The following is an 18033-nucleotide window of genomic DNA, read 5'->3' as shown; positions in this document are numbered from 1 at the left end:
GATCTTGTGAGGATCGGAGGTTGCGTGCAGGTAAGTACCGGGAGACTAGGTCACAGATGTATGGGGGAGACAGGTTGTGGATGGCTTTGTATGCCATGGTTAGAGTTTTGAACTGAATTCTCTGGGCAATAGGGAGCCAGTGAAGGGATTGACAGAGAGGAGAGGCCGGGGAATAGCGGGGGGACAGGTGGATTAGTCGAGCAGCAGAGTTTAGGATAGATTGGAGAGGTGCAAGAGTGTTGGAAGAGATGCCACGGAGCAGGAGGTTGCAGTAGTCGAGGCGGGATATGATGAGGGCATGCACTAGTGTTTTTGCAGAGTCTTTGCTGAGGAATGCACGGATCCGGGAGATGTTTTTGAGTTGGAGTCGGCAGGAGGTGGAAAGGGCTTGAATATGTGGCTTGAAGGAGAGATCAGAGTCCAGGGTTACCCCAAGGCAGCGAGCTTGTGGGACTGGGGAGAGTGAACAGCCATTGACGTTGATGGATAGGTCGGATGGGGGATGTGAATGAGAGGGTGGAAAGATGATGAACTCTGTTTTATCCATGTTGAGTTTTAGAAACCTGTCGGAGAAGAAGGATGAGATGGCGGACAGACATTGTGGGATTCTGGTTAGTAGGGAGGAGATATCGGGTCCAGAGAGGTAGATCTGTGTGTCGTCAGCATAGAGGTGATACTGAAAGCCGTGAGACTCTATGAGCTGTCCCAGGCCGAAGGTGTAGATGGAGAAGAGCAGAGGTCCTAGAACTGAACCTTGGGGGACACCGACAGATAGGGGGCGAGATGAGGAGGTGGTGCGTGAGTGGGAGACGCTGAATGTCCTGTCTGTTAAGTATGAGGAGATCCAAGATAGAGCCAAGTCCGTGATGCCAAGAGATGAGAGAATCTGGAGTAAGAGGGAATGGTCCACTGTGTCAAAGGCAGATGACAGGTCCAGAAGGAGGAGGATGGAGTAGTGTCGCTTGGATTTGGCATTTAGTAGGTCGTTGGTGACTTTGGTCAGGGCAGTTTCAGTCGAGTGATGCGGTCGGAAGCCAGATTGTAGACGGTCGAAGAGGGAGCAGGAGGAGAGGTGGGAGGACAGTTCAAGGTGGACATGTTGTTCTAGAAGTTTTGAGGCAAAGGGGAGGAGTGATATGGGGCGGTAGCTGGTCAGAGAGGAAGGGTCAAGGGAGGGCTTTTTGAGGATGGGTGTGATTGCGGCATGTTTGAAACATGAGGGGAAGACTCCGGTTGTTAGTGATAGATTGAAGAGGTGGGTTAGGGTTGGGATGAAGACTGAGGTGAGGTTAGTGATGAGGTGGGATGGGATTGGGTCAAGTTCGCAGGTGGTGAGGTGTGATTTGGAGAGTAAAGAGGAGACTTGACCTTCTGTAATGGTGGAGAAGTGGGGTTTGGAGGAGGAGGGTTGAGTAGATATGAGGAGGGGTTGTGTGGACTTTAGGCCAAAGTTTTGTCTGATGGTGTCAATCTTCTGTTTGAAGAATGAGGCAAAGTCGTCGGCTGAGATGAGAGAAGAGGGAGGAGGTGCTGGGGGACGAAGGAGAGAGTTGAAAGTGTTAAATAGCTGTTTAGGGTTGTGAGATAGGGAGGATATGAGAGATGAGAAGTAGGTTTGTTTTGCTGTAGTGAGTGCGGACTTGAAATTAGTGAGGGATTGCTTGAATGCGATGAAGTGCTCGATGGAGTGAGACCTTTTCCATCTCCGCTCCGCAACCCTGGAGGCCCGGCGCAGTTCTTTGGTAAGTTTAGTGTGCCAGGGTTGCCTGTTGAATGTGCGAGGTGTGGTGTGTGTGAGAGGGGCGATCGAGTCTAGAGCTGCAGCTATTGTGGTGTTATATGAAGCAGCAGCAACGTCTGCATCGTGCAAGGAATTTATGTCTGTGAGAGGAAGGAGGGATTCAGAGAGAGAGTGTAGGTCAAGGTGTTTGAGATTTCTGCGAGGGTGTGTGAGTTTGTGGAGTGGGGATTGTGCACCCGGAGAGGAGAGGGTAGAGAATGTGAGGAGGTTATGGTCAGAGAGAGGGAGTGGTGAGTTAGAGAGGTTAGATAGGGAACAGAGGCGGGTGAAGATGAGGTCCAGTGTGTGGCCATCTTTGTGGGTGGGTGTGGAAGACCATTGAGTGAGTCCAAAGGAGGAAGTGAGGGATAGGAGCTTAGAGATAGACGAGTGGGGAGTGTCAATGGGGATGTTGAAGTCACCCATTATGATAGTGGGGATGTCAGTGGAAAGGAAGTGAAGCAGCCAGGTAGTGAAATGGTCTAAGAAGGTGGTGGCTTGCCCTGGGGGTCGGTGAACGACGGCTAGTTGGAGGTTGGAGGGGGAATAGATGCGCACACAGTGCACCTCAAAAGAGGGGAGTGTAACGGAGGGTGGCAGTGGGATTTTGGTGAAAGCGCAGAGTTCTGATAGGAGGAAACCTACGCCTCCACCATGTTTGCCATTGGGGCGGGGGGTGTGGGAAAGGTGGAATCCGCCATATGAAAGGGCAGCTGGGGAGGCTGTGTCAGAGGGGGTGAGCCAGGTTTCGGTGATGGCGAGGAAGGAGAGTTTGTTTGTAATGAAAAGATCGTGGATGAAGGAAAGTTTGTTGCAGACAGAGCGAGCGTTCCATAGAGCTCCTGTTAGTATAGCTGAGGAGGTGGGTATTAGTTGGATGGGTATGAGGTTAGAAGGGTTGCGACAGTTTGAGGAAGGTCGTGGATAGGAGGTAGAAGTAACTGTGGGGATATGGCGAGGAGGACCAGGATTTGGAGAGATATCTCCAGCAGTGAGGAGGAGCAGAGAAAGTGTTAGCAGGTGGGAGCAAGAGAGAGCATGAGGTGGCTGTCTGTGTTTGGAGATCCAGGATTGAATGTTGAGGAATAATTTGGAGGAGGAGGTGAGATGAATGGGGAGGATAGAGGGAGAGATGATGAGTTTCTTACTTGGTGTAGGGATTTGTGGGGTTATTAGAAAGTGGAGGACTATAGAGGAAAAAGTGAGAGCTAACAGAAACATAGTTTAAGGAGAGTAAGTGGTCAAAGTGTTGGTTATATGACTCCTGCCCTGACTAACTGCCTCTGAAATAACTGCCACTTCTCTCCGAAGCCACTTTGCGCAAGAAGACGCGTGCACCCCTTACAGAGAGTCTAAATAGTAGTAGTAGTAGTAGTAGTAGTAGTAGTAGTAGTAGTAGTTATATTCTTGTGCATAGAGTCAGTATTATAGTAGTTATATTCTTGCACATAGGAGCAGTATTATAGTAGTTATATTCTTGTACACAGGGAGCAGTATTATAGAAGTTATATTCTTGTACATAGGAGCAGTATTATAGTAGTTATATTCTTGTACATAGGGGGCTGTATTATAGTAGTTATATTCTTGTACATAGGAGCAGTATTATAGTAGTTATATTCTGGTACATAGGAGCAGTATTATCTATATATATAATCGTCTTATCCCGTCTGTCTGTCTGTCTGTCTGTCTATCTGTCTGTCTGTCTGTCTGTCCTGGAAATCCCGCGTCGCTCATTCGTCCGGCTGCGGCCAATCAGCGCCGCGGAATTTCTGAAAAAAATGATCTTGCCGCAAAACTTAAACATTACTGTGCTGATTGGTCGCGGACGCTGCCCGCGACCAATCACCGATTTGGGCGCCAAATTTAAATATCGGCCACGACCAATCACCGATCGGTGATTGGTCGCGGGCAGCGATTTTTAACACAAATGTCCGGACCTTTGTAACACCATGCGGATACTGTGGGGACATCAGCGGCTAGCGTGTCAAGGAAGGACCGGGGAGCGGCGCTGCAGGTCGGGATACTTCTGCTGCGAGCAGTCGCTCATGTCCCGGCTTCTCGCAGCGGAAGTATCCGCACAGGCAGCGGCGCTCCCCGGTCCTCACCAATACGATTCCGCTCCCCGGTCCTCACCAATACGATTCGCTGACCAATCAGTGATCTTGGCGCTAAAGTTAAACACCGCTCTGCTGATTGGTTGCGGCCACTGCCTGCGACCAATCACCGATTTGGGCACCACATTTAAATAGCGGCCGCGACCAATCACCGATATTGCCACCACATTTAAACACTGCTGTGCTGATTGGTCGCGGACGCCAGCCGTGACCAATCAGCGAGCTTGGCGCCAAATTTAAACAACGCTCTGCTGATTGGTCGCCGTTGCCAGCCGACCGCGACCAATCAGCGAGATTAGCGCAAAATTTAAACAACGCTCTATTGATTGGTCGCGGCCGCCAGCCGCGACCAATCAGCGAGATTGGCGCCATATTTAAACAACACTCTGCTGATTGGTTGCGGCCGCCAGCAGACCGCGACCAATCAGCGAGATTGGCGCCTAATTTAAACAGTGCTATGATCTCCCGACGGCAAGTGTGAACGGAGGACCGAGGAGCAGCGCCGCTGGTCGGGATGCTTCTGCTGCGAGCAGCCGTTCATCTCCCAGCTGCTCATAGCGGAAGTACCCGCACAGGCAGCGCCGCTCCACGGTCCTCACTAATATGACGCTGATTGGTTGCGGCCGCTGGCCCCGACCAATCATCGATATGGGCGGAAAATTTAAACCCCGCTCTGCTGATTGGTCGCGGTGGCCGGCCCCGACCAATCAGCGATTTTGGTGGCAAATTGAAACACCGCTCTGGTGATTGGTCGCTACCGCCAGCCGCGACCAATCAGCAATTTTGGCGCAAAATTTAAACAACGCTCTGCTGATTGGTCGCGGACGCCAGCCGCGACCAATCAGCGAGCTTGGCGCCAAATTTAAACCACTCTGCTGATTGGTCGCGGACGGCAGACGTGACCAATCAGTGAGATTGGCGCCAAATTTAAACAATGCTCTGCTAATTGGTCGCGGTCGCCGGCCGCGCACAATCAGCAGTATTGGCGCAAAATTTAAACCCCGCTCTGCTGATTGGTCACGCCCGGCGGTCGCGACCAATCAGCGATTTTGGCGCCAAATGTAAAACCCGCTCTGCTGATTGGTCGCGGTGGCCGGTGGCGACCAATCAGTAATTTTGGCGCCAAATTTAAACAACGCACTGCTGATTGGTCGCGGTCGCCGGCCACGACCAATCAGCAGTATTGGCGCCAAATTTAAACCTCGCTCTGCTGATTAGTCGCAACCACCGGCCGTGACCAATCAGCGATATTGGCGCCAAATTTAAACACCGCTTCGCTGATTGGTCGCGGTGGACGGCCGCGACCAATCAGCGATATTGGCGCCATATTTAAACACCGCTCTGCTCATTGGTCGCGGTTACCAGTCACAAATAACCAGCATTATTGGTGACACACCGCTCTGCTGATTGGTTGCGGCCGTGACCAATCACCATTATTGGCGCCAAATTTAAATACCGCTCTGTTGATTGGTCGTGACCGCCGGCCGCAAACAATCAGCATTATTGCCGCCAAATTTAAACCCCGCTCTGCTGATGGGTCGCGTTCGCTGGCCGCGACCAATCAGCATTATTGGCGCCAAATTTAAACCCCGCTCTGCTGATTAGTCGCGACCGCCGGCCGTGACCAATCTGCGATATAGGCACCAAATTTTAACACCGCTTTGCTGATTGGTCGCGGTTGCCGGCCTCGACCAATCAGCGATTTTGGCGCCAAATGTAAACACCGCTCTGCTGTTTGCGCCCGGTTGGCCGCATACCTATTGTAGAATACCCGATGCGTTAGAATCGGGCCACCATCTAGTAGTAGTTATATTCTTGTACACAGGGAGCAGTATTATAGAAGTTATATTCTTGTACATAGGAGCAGTATTATAGTAGTTATATTCTTGTACATAGGGGCAGTATTATAGTAGTTATATTCTTCTACATAGGGGCAGTATTATAGTAGTTATATTCTTGTACATAGGAGGCAGTATTATAGTAGTTATATTCTTGTACATAGGGGCAGTATTATAGGAGTTATATTCTTGTACATAGGAGCAGTATTATAGTAGTTATATTCTTGTATATAGGGGCAGTATTATAGTAGTTATATTCTTGTATATAGGGGCAGTATTATAGTAGTTATATTCTTGTACATAGGGAGCAGTATTATAGTAGTTATATTCTTGTACATAGAGGGCAGTATTATAGTAGTTATATTCTTGTACATAGGGGCAGTATTATAGTAGATATATTCTTGTACATAGGGGCAGTATTATAGTAGTTATATTCTTGTACATAGGGGGCAGTATTATAGTAGCTATATTCTTGTACATAGGGAGCAGTATTATAGTAGTTATATTCTTGTACATAGGAGCAGTATTATAGTAGTTATATTCTTGCACATAGGGGCAGTATTATAGTAGTTATATTCTTGTACATAGCAGCAGTATTATAGTAGTTATATTCTTAGACATAGGAGCAGTATTATAGTAGTTATATTCTTGTACATAGGGGACAGTATTATAGTTGTTAGATTCTTGTACATAGCAGCAGTATTATAGTAGTTATATTCTTGTACATAGGGGCAGTATTATAGTAGTTATATTCTTCTACATAGGGGCAGTATTATAGTAGTTATATTCTTGTACATAGGAGGCAGTATTATAGTAGTTATATTCTTGTACATAGGGGCAGTATTATAGGAGTTATATTCTTGTACATAGGAGCAGTATTATAGTAGTTATATTCTTGTTTATAGGGGCAGTATTATAGTAGTTATATTCTTGTATATAGGGGCAGTATTATAGTAGTTATATTCTTGTACATAGGGAGCAGTATTATAGTAGTTATATTCTTGTACATAGAGGGCAGTATTATAGTAGTTATATTCTTGTACATAGGGGCAGTATTATAGTAGATATATTCTTGTACATAGGGGCAGTATTATAGTAGTTATATTCTTGTACATAGGGGGCAGTATTATAGTAGCTATATTCTTGTACATAGGGAGCAGTATTATAGTAGTTATATTCTTGTACATAGGAGCAGTATTATAGTAGTTATATTCTTGCACATAGGGGCAGTATTATAGTAGTTATATTCTTGTACATAGGAGCAGTATTATAGTAGTTATATTCTTAGACATAGGAGCAGTATTATAGTAGTTATATTCTTGTACATAGGGGACAGTATTATAGTTGTTAGATTCTAGCATTTAGAGGGCAGTAGTACATTATTAATAGTCTTTTTATAGGGCATATTTATAGTATTATAGCATTTATAGTAATTTTGTAGATACAGTATATTGTATCCATTAGATTTACATAGTAGATTTGCTAGGAGGAAGCCTAATTAAACAGTAACTTTAAGCCATAGAAACCTAGACATAGACATCTGATTTTTATACTTTACTATTATAGAATATCTGCTGATGAAAATAAATTCTTTTTAATGTTACCCTTCTTCCCATTCCCATTGTTATAGGGGATGAGTTTAATGATCTGACCCTGTTGATGCTGCTGAGGAGCATGTGAAGGTTTTTCCAGCTTCTACGTTTTTCTTTGGATCTCTGGTGTCCGAGGTAAATAGAATAGAGGATAATATCATGTTTGTCTCTTTTGATTTTTACAGTTGTTGTCGACAATATCTTTTTATAATTTAGAAATGGTCCCATTGTGGTCAGAAAAACAAAATTACTATTGGACGATCTCTGTAACATATGATAGCAGTTTATTTGAATGAAAAATGAGGATCAGGAAAGATCAGGATTCTCATTGCTCTAAGTCCTTCTAAGGTGTGACTTGCTATAATATAATGAGATTATGAATGTTGCAGCATGATTTATTATCCATAGGTGATGCTTCATATGTCTGCCCTTAATTGGGCTCCTGTAATATCCTCTTGTTCTCCTCCTGGTGCCTCCCCGGAGCTTCGCTCACTCTACAGACTTTACAGTAAATGTGCTGGAGATCAGTAGAGTATATTTGTCTCCATCACTCGTCTCACGGATTGTAACACAAACTATACATTAGTTCTTTTATGCTCCATTAGACAAACTCTCACACGCCTTTTAGCTTTCAGTATAAGAACGTAATGTAAATGGACAAGACTAAAAGCTAGAGCTTTCTATGTAAAGAAATCCCACAATCTATCCATAATGATTTGAAATTTCTGGAACTTTGTGCATCTGTCCGGGGATGCAAGGAAATTTTAGATATTGATGGCCAGAAAATACCATCCAACAATGCTCATCAATTCTGAAGATAATAAATAACGGGTCCTCTAAGACATTGTAATATCTATCTATCTATCTATCTATCTATCTATCTATGTATCTATCTATGTATCTATCTATCTATCTATCTATCTATCTGTCTCTCATCAAGCTTTTCCTGTAGAAACACATAGGCCAGGACAGGGCCACGACAAGTTATTTGGCGCCTTAGGCAGATGAAGCCAATGGCGACCCCCCTTCAACCACCCCCCACACACCCCCCCAAACCTCCCTCCTTCCACTTTGATGGGTCAGGTAGCTGATGACCGCTTCCACTAGAATTGTTACTTTTTTCACAAAAAAATGTCATCAAAAGTAAAAAATAAAAAAAAAGAGTGGTGTACTTGAAGGAGTGCTTTCAATGTTAGAAACCGAATCAATCGTTTTTTGCGCACCATTTACACAATACGGGGGGAAAAATAGCGTTATTCATCCCCAAGGATAGTTATGGAAACTAATAAATCGTAACTATAATCATGGCCATTTAATTTCGATTAAGGTGTCCAGCATTGGGAAGATACCCTAATGGAAAATAAACAGACCCCCATTATAAATATAGAGATACGTCTGATGATTTTTTCCATCATGCGGCAAAACTGATTGTGGTTCTGGTGATGTATTCCGGTTCTGGTGACATATTCATGTACTGATGGTTGTTATGGTGATTTATTCATGTAGTGATGATGATTCTGATGATATATTCATCACCATAACCATCATAAGTACATGAATACAAAGTTAAAATCATCATCAGTGCATAATTAGAGCACCAGAGCCATCAATAATATATGAATATGGCACCAGAAACATGATCAGTAAATAAATATGCTTTCAGAACCACCATTAAACATGAATATGTCACCAGAACCACCATCAGTACTTGAATGCATTGCTAGATCCACCATCAGTACATGAATACATTAACAGACCCACCATCAGTACTTCACTACGTTACCAGAACCACCATCAGTAAATTAATACATCACCAGAACCACCATAAGTACATAAATACATGACCAGAACCAAGAGTACTTAATTACAAGTACCAAGCTTAGTACAGCAATCAATTGTAATATCAAGTCAGCCCCATAAACAATTGTATTGCATGAACCTACAACTCCTAGTATGTCCTTAACAATGGTAAGATGAAACTGGGAGTTGCTATTAACAAACATCATCAGACTGTGGACCATAAAGTAACCACAGAACTGATGAGACACAGTCAGTATCGCAAATAAACATTTACATCCAGTTACCTTATAGATGACATGTTCTCTGGAGTCGTCTCTTTCTTTCCATCTCCATCTTGTCTATATGACCTGGTGACTTTTCACATCCACAGCTCTTCTCTGCAGGTCTCCCTCTTCTCCGGTCTTTTGTACCACATCCCCACACAGTGCCCTTAAAAATAAGAATGTTAATAAAATGCCCTTTGTATAAAAATATCTGTTCATATTATGACCTAAATAAGCCTCCTATGGTATACGGCCTCCGCACTGTCTAACATTATCAGCTATAACCGCCACACCATCCGCCCTTAAGAACCACGGCCTATACCATAGCTGACCCCTCTCTAATTTTCCATTAAACTTTCTATATCTCCACACTGTCCCCCCGCCATGCTAATCCCTCTCCATATTGTGCCACCATTTCACGGTCTCCTCTTCATATCCATCCTGTGCCCCGCCTCACACTATGCCCTTACACTGCCCACCGCACTGCCATCTTCAAACTGTAACAACTCCTCACATTGTCCCCCTACAAAGTATGATGGTCACCACAGCCGCCCATACGGTATTATATCCACAACAAGCCGCTAATATATTGTATTTTCACCAACATGCCCCCATATATAGCATGATGTCCACCACAGACCCCCATAAATAGTATGATGTCCACCACAGCCCCATATACAGATATACAGTATGGTCACCACAGCTTCTCATAGACTTTGCTGTCCCCCACACAGTCTCTCATTTCATGAACACCCACACAGCCCCTCATTTCATGGCCCCCACATAGCCCGTCAAGTCATGGCCCCCGCACAACCCCTAATTTCATGGCCCCCCGCACAGCTCCTCATTTCATGGTCCCCGCACAACCCCTCATTTCATGACACCTCACACTGCCTCTCATTTCATGTTCCCCTGTACAGCCCTCATTATATTACCCCCATCTGCAAAGCCCCTCGTTTTATTTCCCCGTCTGCACAGCCCCTCAATTTATTCCCCATTAGCACAACGCCTCATTTTATTACCCCCATCAGCACAGCCCCTCAGTTTATCCCCCATCAGTGCAGCCCCTCAGTTTATTACCCCCATTCGCACAGCCCCTCATTTTATTACCCCCCTCTGCACAGCCCCTCAGTTTATTACTCCCCATTCGCACAGCCCCTCATTGTATCCCTCATCAGCACAGCCCCTCAGTTTATTACCCTCCATCAGCACAGCCCCCTAGTTTATCCCCATCAGCACAGCCCCTCATTGTATGCCCCCTATCAGCACAGCCCCTCATTGTATGTCCCCCTATCAGCACAGCCCCTCAGTTTATTACCCTCCATCAGCAAAGACCCCTAGTTTATCCCCATCAGCACAGCCCCTCATTGAATGTCCCCCTATCAGCACAGCCCCTCCGTTTATTCCCCCCATCAGTACATACCCTCTCCTCTTCAGTGGACGCTGGACGGCGCAATGACATCACTCCATCGCGCCATCCAACATCCCCTGCGCAGGCCGGAGTCTTGCTGGAGATCCCGGTGCAGCAGGGGGCTGATGACAGCTCCTCTGCTCCTGTCTCGGGCAGCGCACACAGCAATTATATTTGTGTCTGTCATACGTGAATACAATTGAGTACAGGGAGGGAGCAACTGCCGGAATGCAGGCATAGAGAAGGGTGAGCGGTGTCAGTGACTGACATTGTTCGCCTCCGTTCCTGCCCCCGGCCATCGCTGTGCTGAATGTCTGCGGCTAGAGGAAGGTGTCCAGTGGCCGCAGACATTCAAAGATTTTTTTTTTAAAGTGCACCTCCCTCGGGTAGGCATGAGTTGGCATCCTAGGCAGGTGCCTGCCCCTTGTCCCGGCCCTGGGCCAAGATTGCGTGGAGATGAATGTCAAACAGGATATAAATGAATCCAGTGAGATTATTACCAGATTGGAAGCAGATGTGACTGTGGAGCAGCTCTGGATATTCCGGCAAGCACATCATTTACCTTCTATCAAATATCAATTTGTTCCAATGTAAATATCTGCTTCTTTATTCCATTAACATTACAGACAGACTGCTGACGGTGCGAGAGATTTCCATATTTAACTCCCTCCACCAGAGCTTCGCCATGTACAGAAGGGTGTGAACCACCAACCAGAGACAACTTTATCATTGCAAAAAAGAACATTGTAACATTTACAAAAGAAAGGAATTTATTAACTATCTCCTCAGGCAGCTACAGTGCATGTAAATGTTTGGGCACAGCTGGTGAAATGGCTGTTAATGTCAACAGTAAAGCAAGTTGAAGACGAAATGATCTCTAAAAGTCCTAAAGTTAAGATGACACATTTCTTTTGTATTTTAAGCAATATATATATATATATATATATATATATATATATATATATATATATATATATATACAGTACAGACCAAAAGTTTGGACACACCTTCTCATTTAAAGATTTTTCTGTATTTTCATGACTATGAAAATTGTACATTCACACTGAAGGCATCAAAACTATGAACTAACACATGTGGAATTATATACTTAACAAAAAAGTGTGAAACAACTGAAAATATGTCTTATATTCTAGGTTCTTCACAGTAGCCACCTTTTGCTTTGATGACTGCTTTGCACACTCTTGGCATTCTCTTGATGAGCTTCAAGAGGTAGTCACCGGAAATGGTCTTCCAACAATCTTGAAGGAGTTCCCAGAGATGCTTAGCACTTGTTGGCCCTCTTGCCTTCACTCTGCGGTCCAGCTCACCCCAAACCATCTCGATTGGGTTCAGGTCTGGTGACTGTGGAGGCCAGGTCATCTGGCGTAGCCCCCCATCACTCTCCTTCTTGGTCAAATAGCCCTTACACAGCCTGGAGATGTGTTTGGGGTCATTGTCCTGTTGAAAAATAAATGATGGTCCAACTAAACACAAACCGGGTGGAATAGCATGCCGCTGCAAGATGCTGTGGTAGCCATGCTGGTTCAGTATGCCTTCAATTTTGAATAAATCCCCAACAATGTCACCAGCAAAGCCCCCCCCCACACCATCACACCTCCTCCTCCATGCTTCACGGTGGGAACCAGGCATGTAGAGTCGATCCGTTCACCTTTTCTGCGTCGCACAAAGACACGGTGGTTGGAGCCAAAGATCTCAAAGTTGGACTCATCAGACCAAAGCACAGATTTCCACTGGTCTAATGTCCATACCTTGTGTTCTTTAGCCCAAACAAGTCTCTTCTGCTTGTTGCTTGTCCTTAGCAGTGGTTTCCTACCAGCTATTTTACCATGAAGGCCTGCTGCACAAAGTCTCCTCTTAACAGTTGTTGTAGAGATGTGTCTGCTGCTAGAACTCTGTGTGGCATTGACCTGGTCTCTAATCTGAGCTGCTGTTAACCAGCGATTTCTGAGGCTGGTGACTCAGTTAAACTTATCCTCAGAAGCAGAGGTGACTCTTGGTCTTCCTTTCCTGGGGCGGTCCTCATGTGAGCCAGTTTCTTTGTAGCGCTTGATGGTTTTTGCAACTGCACTTGGGGACACTTTCAAAGTTTTCCCAATTTTTCGCACTGACTGACCTTCATTTCTTAAAGTAATGATGGCCACTTGTTTTTCTTTACTTAGATGCTTTTTTCTTGCCATAATACAAATTCTAACAGTCTATTCAGTAGGACTATCAGCTGTGTATCCACCAGACTTCTGCACAACACAACTGATGGTCCCAACCCCATTTATAAGGCAAGAAATCCCACTTATTAAACCTGACAGGGCACACCTGTGAAGTGAAAACCATTTCCGGTGACTACCTCTTGAAGCTCATCAAGAGAATGCCAAGAGTGTGCAAAGCAGTCATCAAAGCAAAAGGTGGCTACTTTGAAGAACCTAGAATATAAGACATATTTTCAGTTGTTTCAGTTGTTAAGTATATAATTCCATATGTATTAATTCATAGTTTTGATGCCTTCAGTGTGAATGTACAATTTTCAAAAGTCATGAAAATACAGAAAAATCCTTAAATGAGGTGTGTCCAAACTTTTGGTCTGTACTGTATATATATATATATATATATATATATATATATATATATATGTGTGTATACATGCATATATATTGTAATTTTTTACACAAAGGCAAAAGTTTGGGCACCCTACATGGTTAGTACCTAGTAGCAGATTTTGCTAATTTTCAATGATGTTCAGATCAGGGGACTGTGGGGGCCATTGTAAAACCTTCAGCTTGCTCCTTTTGAGGTCGTCTGTTGTGGATCCTGACGTGTGTTTAGGATCATCATCCATCTGTAGAACCGTCCTCTTTTCACCTTCAGCTTTTTTACAGATGGTCTTATGTTTGCATCAAGAATTTGTTGAAATTTCATTGAATCCATTCTTCCTTCTACCTGTGAAATATTCCCCGTGCCATTGGCTGTAACACAACCCCAAAGCATGATTGATCCACCCCCATGATTAATGGTTGGGGAGATGCTCTTTTCCTGAAATTCTGTGTTTTTTTTTCTCCATACATACCTTTGATCATTGTGGGCAAAGAGTTATATTTTACCTCATCGGTCCACAGGACTTGTTTCCAAAATGCATCAGGCTTGTTTAGATGTTCTTTTGCACTTCTGACGCCGAATCTTATGGTGAGGAAGCAGGAGAGGTTTTCTTCTGATGACTCTTCCATGAGGGCCATAATAGTGCAGGTGTCTCTGAACAGCTGAACAATGTACCATAACTCCAGAGTCTGCTAAATCTTTCTGAAGGTCTTTTGCAGTCAAGCGTGATTCTGTTTTGCCTCTCTAGTAATCCTACAAGCAGCTCTCACTGAAATTTTGCTTGGTCTTTCAAACCCTATCTTGATCTCCATTGTTTCTGCTAACTGCTATTTCTTAATTACATTTCGAACTGAGGAAAAGGCAACTTGAAAACGCTTTGCTATCTTCTTATAGCCTTCTCCTGCTTTGTGGGCCTCCACCAATTTCATTTTCAGAGTGCTAGGCAGCTGCTTAGAAGAACCCATGGCTGCTATTGTATCACCTGGACTTTCCTAACAATGATAGTAAACAAGCCATAACCTTAACAGGCCAGTTAAGGTCTGAAACGTTGGTTAAAGTTACAGGTGCATCTCACAAAATTAGAATATCATCAAAAAGTTAATTTATTTCAGTTCTTCAATACAAAAAGTGAAACTCCTATATTATATAGAGTCATTACACCCAGAGGGATCTATTATATAGAGTCATTACACCCAGAGGGATCTATTATATAGAGTCATTACACACAGAGGGATCTATTATATAGAGTCATTACACGCAGAGGGATCTATTATATAGAGTTATTACACGCAGAGTGATCTATTATATAGAGTCATTACACACAGAGGAATCTATTATATAGAGTCATTACACACAGAGGGATCTATTATATAGAGTCATTACACACAGAGGGATCTATTATATAGAGTCATTACACACAGAGGGATCTATTATATAGAGTCATTACACACAGAGGGATCTATTATATAGAGTCATTACACACAGAGGGATCTATTATATAGAGTCATTACACACAGAGGGATCTATTATATAGAGTCATTACACCCAGAGGGATCTATTATATAGAGTCATTACACACAGAGGGATCTATTATATAGAGTCATTACACACAGAGGGATCTATTATATAGAGTCATTACACCCAGAGGGATCTATATAATAGATCACTCTGTGTATAATGACTCTATATAATAGATCGCTCTGTGTGTAATGACTCTATATAATAGATCCCTCTGTGTGTAATGACTCTATATAATAGATCCCTCTGTGTGTAATGACTCTATATAATAGATCCCTCTGCGTGTAATGACTCTATATAATAGATCCCTCTGTGTGTAATGACTCTATATAATATATCACTCTGTGTGTAATGACTCTATATAATAGATCCCTCTGTGTGTAATGACTCTATATAATAGATCACTCTGTGTGTAATGACTCTATATAATAGATCGCTCTGTGTGTAATGACTCTATATAATAGATCCCTCTGTGTAATGACTCTATATAATAGATCCCTCTGTGTGTAATGACTCTATATAATAGATCCCTCTGCGTGTAATGACTCTATATAATAGATCCCTCTGTGTGTAATGACTCTATATAATATATCACTCTGTGTGTAATGACTCTATATAATAGATCCCTCTGTGTGTAATGACTCTATATAATAGATCACTCTGTGTATAATGACTCTATATAATAGATCCCTCTGTGTGTAATGACTCTATATAATAGATCCCTCTGTGTGTGATGACTCTATATAATAGATCACTCTGTGTATAATGACTCTATATAATAGATCGCTCTGTGTGTAATGACTCTATATAATAGATCCCTCTGTGTGTAATGACTCTATATAATAGATCCCTCTGTGTGTAATGACTCTATATAATAGATCCCTCTGCGTGTAATGACTCTATATAATAGATCCCTCTGTGTGTAATGACTCTATATAATATATCACTCTGTGTGTAATGACTCTATATAATAGATCCCTCTGTGTGTAATGACTCTATATAATAGATCACTCTGTGTGTAATGACTCTATATAATAGATCGCTCTGTGTGTAATGACTCTATATAATAGATCCCTCTGTGTAATGACTCTATATAATAGATCCCTCTGTGTGTAATGACTCTATATAATAGATCGCTCTGTGTGTAATGACTCTATATAATAGATCCCTCTGTGTGTAATGACTCTATATAATAGATCCCTCTGCATGTAATGACTCTATATAATAGATCCCTCTGTGTGTAATGACTCTATATAATAGATCCCTCTGCGTGTAATGACTCTATATAATAGATCACTCTGCGTGTAATGACTCTATATAATAGATCCCTCTGTGTGTAATGACTCTATATAATAGATCACTCTGTGTATAATGACTCTATATAATAGATCGCTCTGTGTGTAATGACTCTATATAATAGATCCCTCTGTGTGTAATGACTCTATATAATAGATCCCTCTGTGTGTAATGACTCTATATAATAGATCCCTCTGCGTGTAATGACTCTATATAATAGATCCCTCTGTGTGTAATGACTCTATATAATAGATCACTCTGTGTGTAATGACTCTATATAATAGATCCCTCTGTGTGTAATGACTCTATATAATAGATCACTCTGTGTGTAATGACTCTATATAATAGATCGCTCTGTGTGTAATGACTCTATATAATAGATCCCTCTGTGTAATGACTCTATATAATAGATCCCTCTGTGTGTAATGACTCTATATAATAGATCGCTCTGTGTGTAATGACTCTATATAATAGATCCCTCTGTGTGTAATGACTCTATATAATAGATCCCTCTGTGTGTAATGACTCTATATAATAGATCCCTCTGTGTGTAATGACTCTATATAATAGATCCCTCTGTGTGTAATGACTCTATATAATATAGGAGCTTCACTTTTTGTATTGAAGAACTGAAATAAATTAACTTTTTTATGGTATTCTAATTTAGCGAGATGCAGCTGTTTATGAGCACACAAATCTCCAAGGGTGCCCAAACTTTTGCAACGGACCATTTTCCTTTTTCTAGTTTTTAAAATGAAAAAAAAAATACTATATAAATTTATATAAATATAAATAGAATTTTATTTTGCCTAAAATACAAAGGAAATGTGTCATCTTTAACTTTGGCCCTTTTAGAGATCATTTCATCTTCAACTTGCTTAACTATTCACAATAACAATAATTTTGACCAGGGGTGCCCAAACTTTTACATCATAATATTTGTAGGGTTGTGGGAGATCATATTGTTTGGAGGATTTGGGGGCAACAAACTGTATGTGAGGGGAGCTGTGGGGTGCATCATACTGTGGGGGCGTTGTGTGGACATCATGCAGTGTGAGGGTCAGTAGGGGCAATATTTTATGTGTGGGAGGTAATGTAGGTGCATCATTCTCTGTGGCGGCATCATACTGTGTGCGGAGCTGCGGGGCTTCATACTGTGTGCGGAGCTGCGGGGCATCATACTGTGTGGGGAGCTGTGGGGGCATCATACTGTGTGGGGAGCTATGAGGATATGCTTTGCGTGGAAGTTATGGGGGCATAAAACTGTGTGGGGATCTGTTGGGACATCATACTGTGTGGGGAGCTATGGGGATATCATGCTTTGTGGGGAGCATCATATTGTATGGGGAGCTATGGGGGTATCATGTTTTGTGGGGAGCCATGGGGTTATCATGCTTTGTGGAGAGCTGTGGGAGCATCATACTTTGTGGGGCACTGTGGGGGCATCATACTGTTTGGGGAGTTGGAGGGGCATCATATTGTTTGGGGAGTTGGGGGGCATCATACTGTGTGTAGAGCTGTGGGGGCATCATACTGTGTGTAGAGCTGTGTGGGCATAATTCTGTTTAGGGAGCTGTGAGGGCAGCATACTATGTGGGGAGCTGTAGGGGCATCATACTATGTGGGGAGCTGTAGGGGCATCATGCTGTGTGGGGAGCTCTAGGGCCATCATACTGTGTAGGAAGCTGTAGGGGCATCATACTGTGTTGGGAGCTGTAGGGGCATCATACTGTGTGGGGAGCTGTAGGGGCATCATACTGTGTGGAGAGCTGTAGGGGCATCATACTATGTGGGGAGCTGTAGGGGCATCATAC

At 43.2% G+C, this 18033-nt stretch overlaps 1 long non-coding RNA gene across 1 annotated transcript in view; it reads left to right on the top strand.

Moving 5' to 3' along the window:
* The window catches only part of LOC141253104 (uncharacterized), an 89349-nt gene that overhangs the window by 32594 nt on the left and 38722 nt on the right, over positions 1-18033 (top strand). The window contains exon 3 of the long non-coding RNA XR_012314229.1: positions 7363-7459. This is a non-coding gene — a long non-coding RNA (uncharacterized lncRNA). The remainder of the gene's footprint in view (positions 1-7362; positions 7460-18033) is intronic.

The sequence above is a fragment of the Phyllobates terribilis genome, unplaced genomic scaffold (genome assembly GCF_046119375.1).
Source record: "Phyllobates terribilis strain yellow unplaced genomic scaffold, ASM4611937v1 Scaffold_2__4_contigs__length_985480577, whole genome shotgun sequence".
NCBI classification, from domain to species: domain Eukaryota; kingdom Metazoa; phylum Chordata; class Amphibia; order Anura; family Dendrobatidae; genus Phyllobates; species Phyllobates terribilis.
The sequence above is the reverse complement of the archived record's forward strand: the minus strand, read 5'-3'. Positions and strand labels throughout refer to the sequence as shown.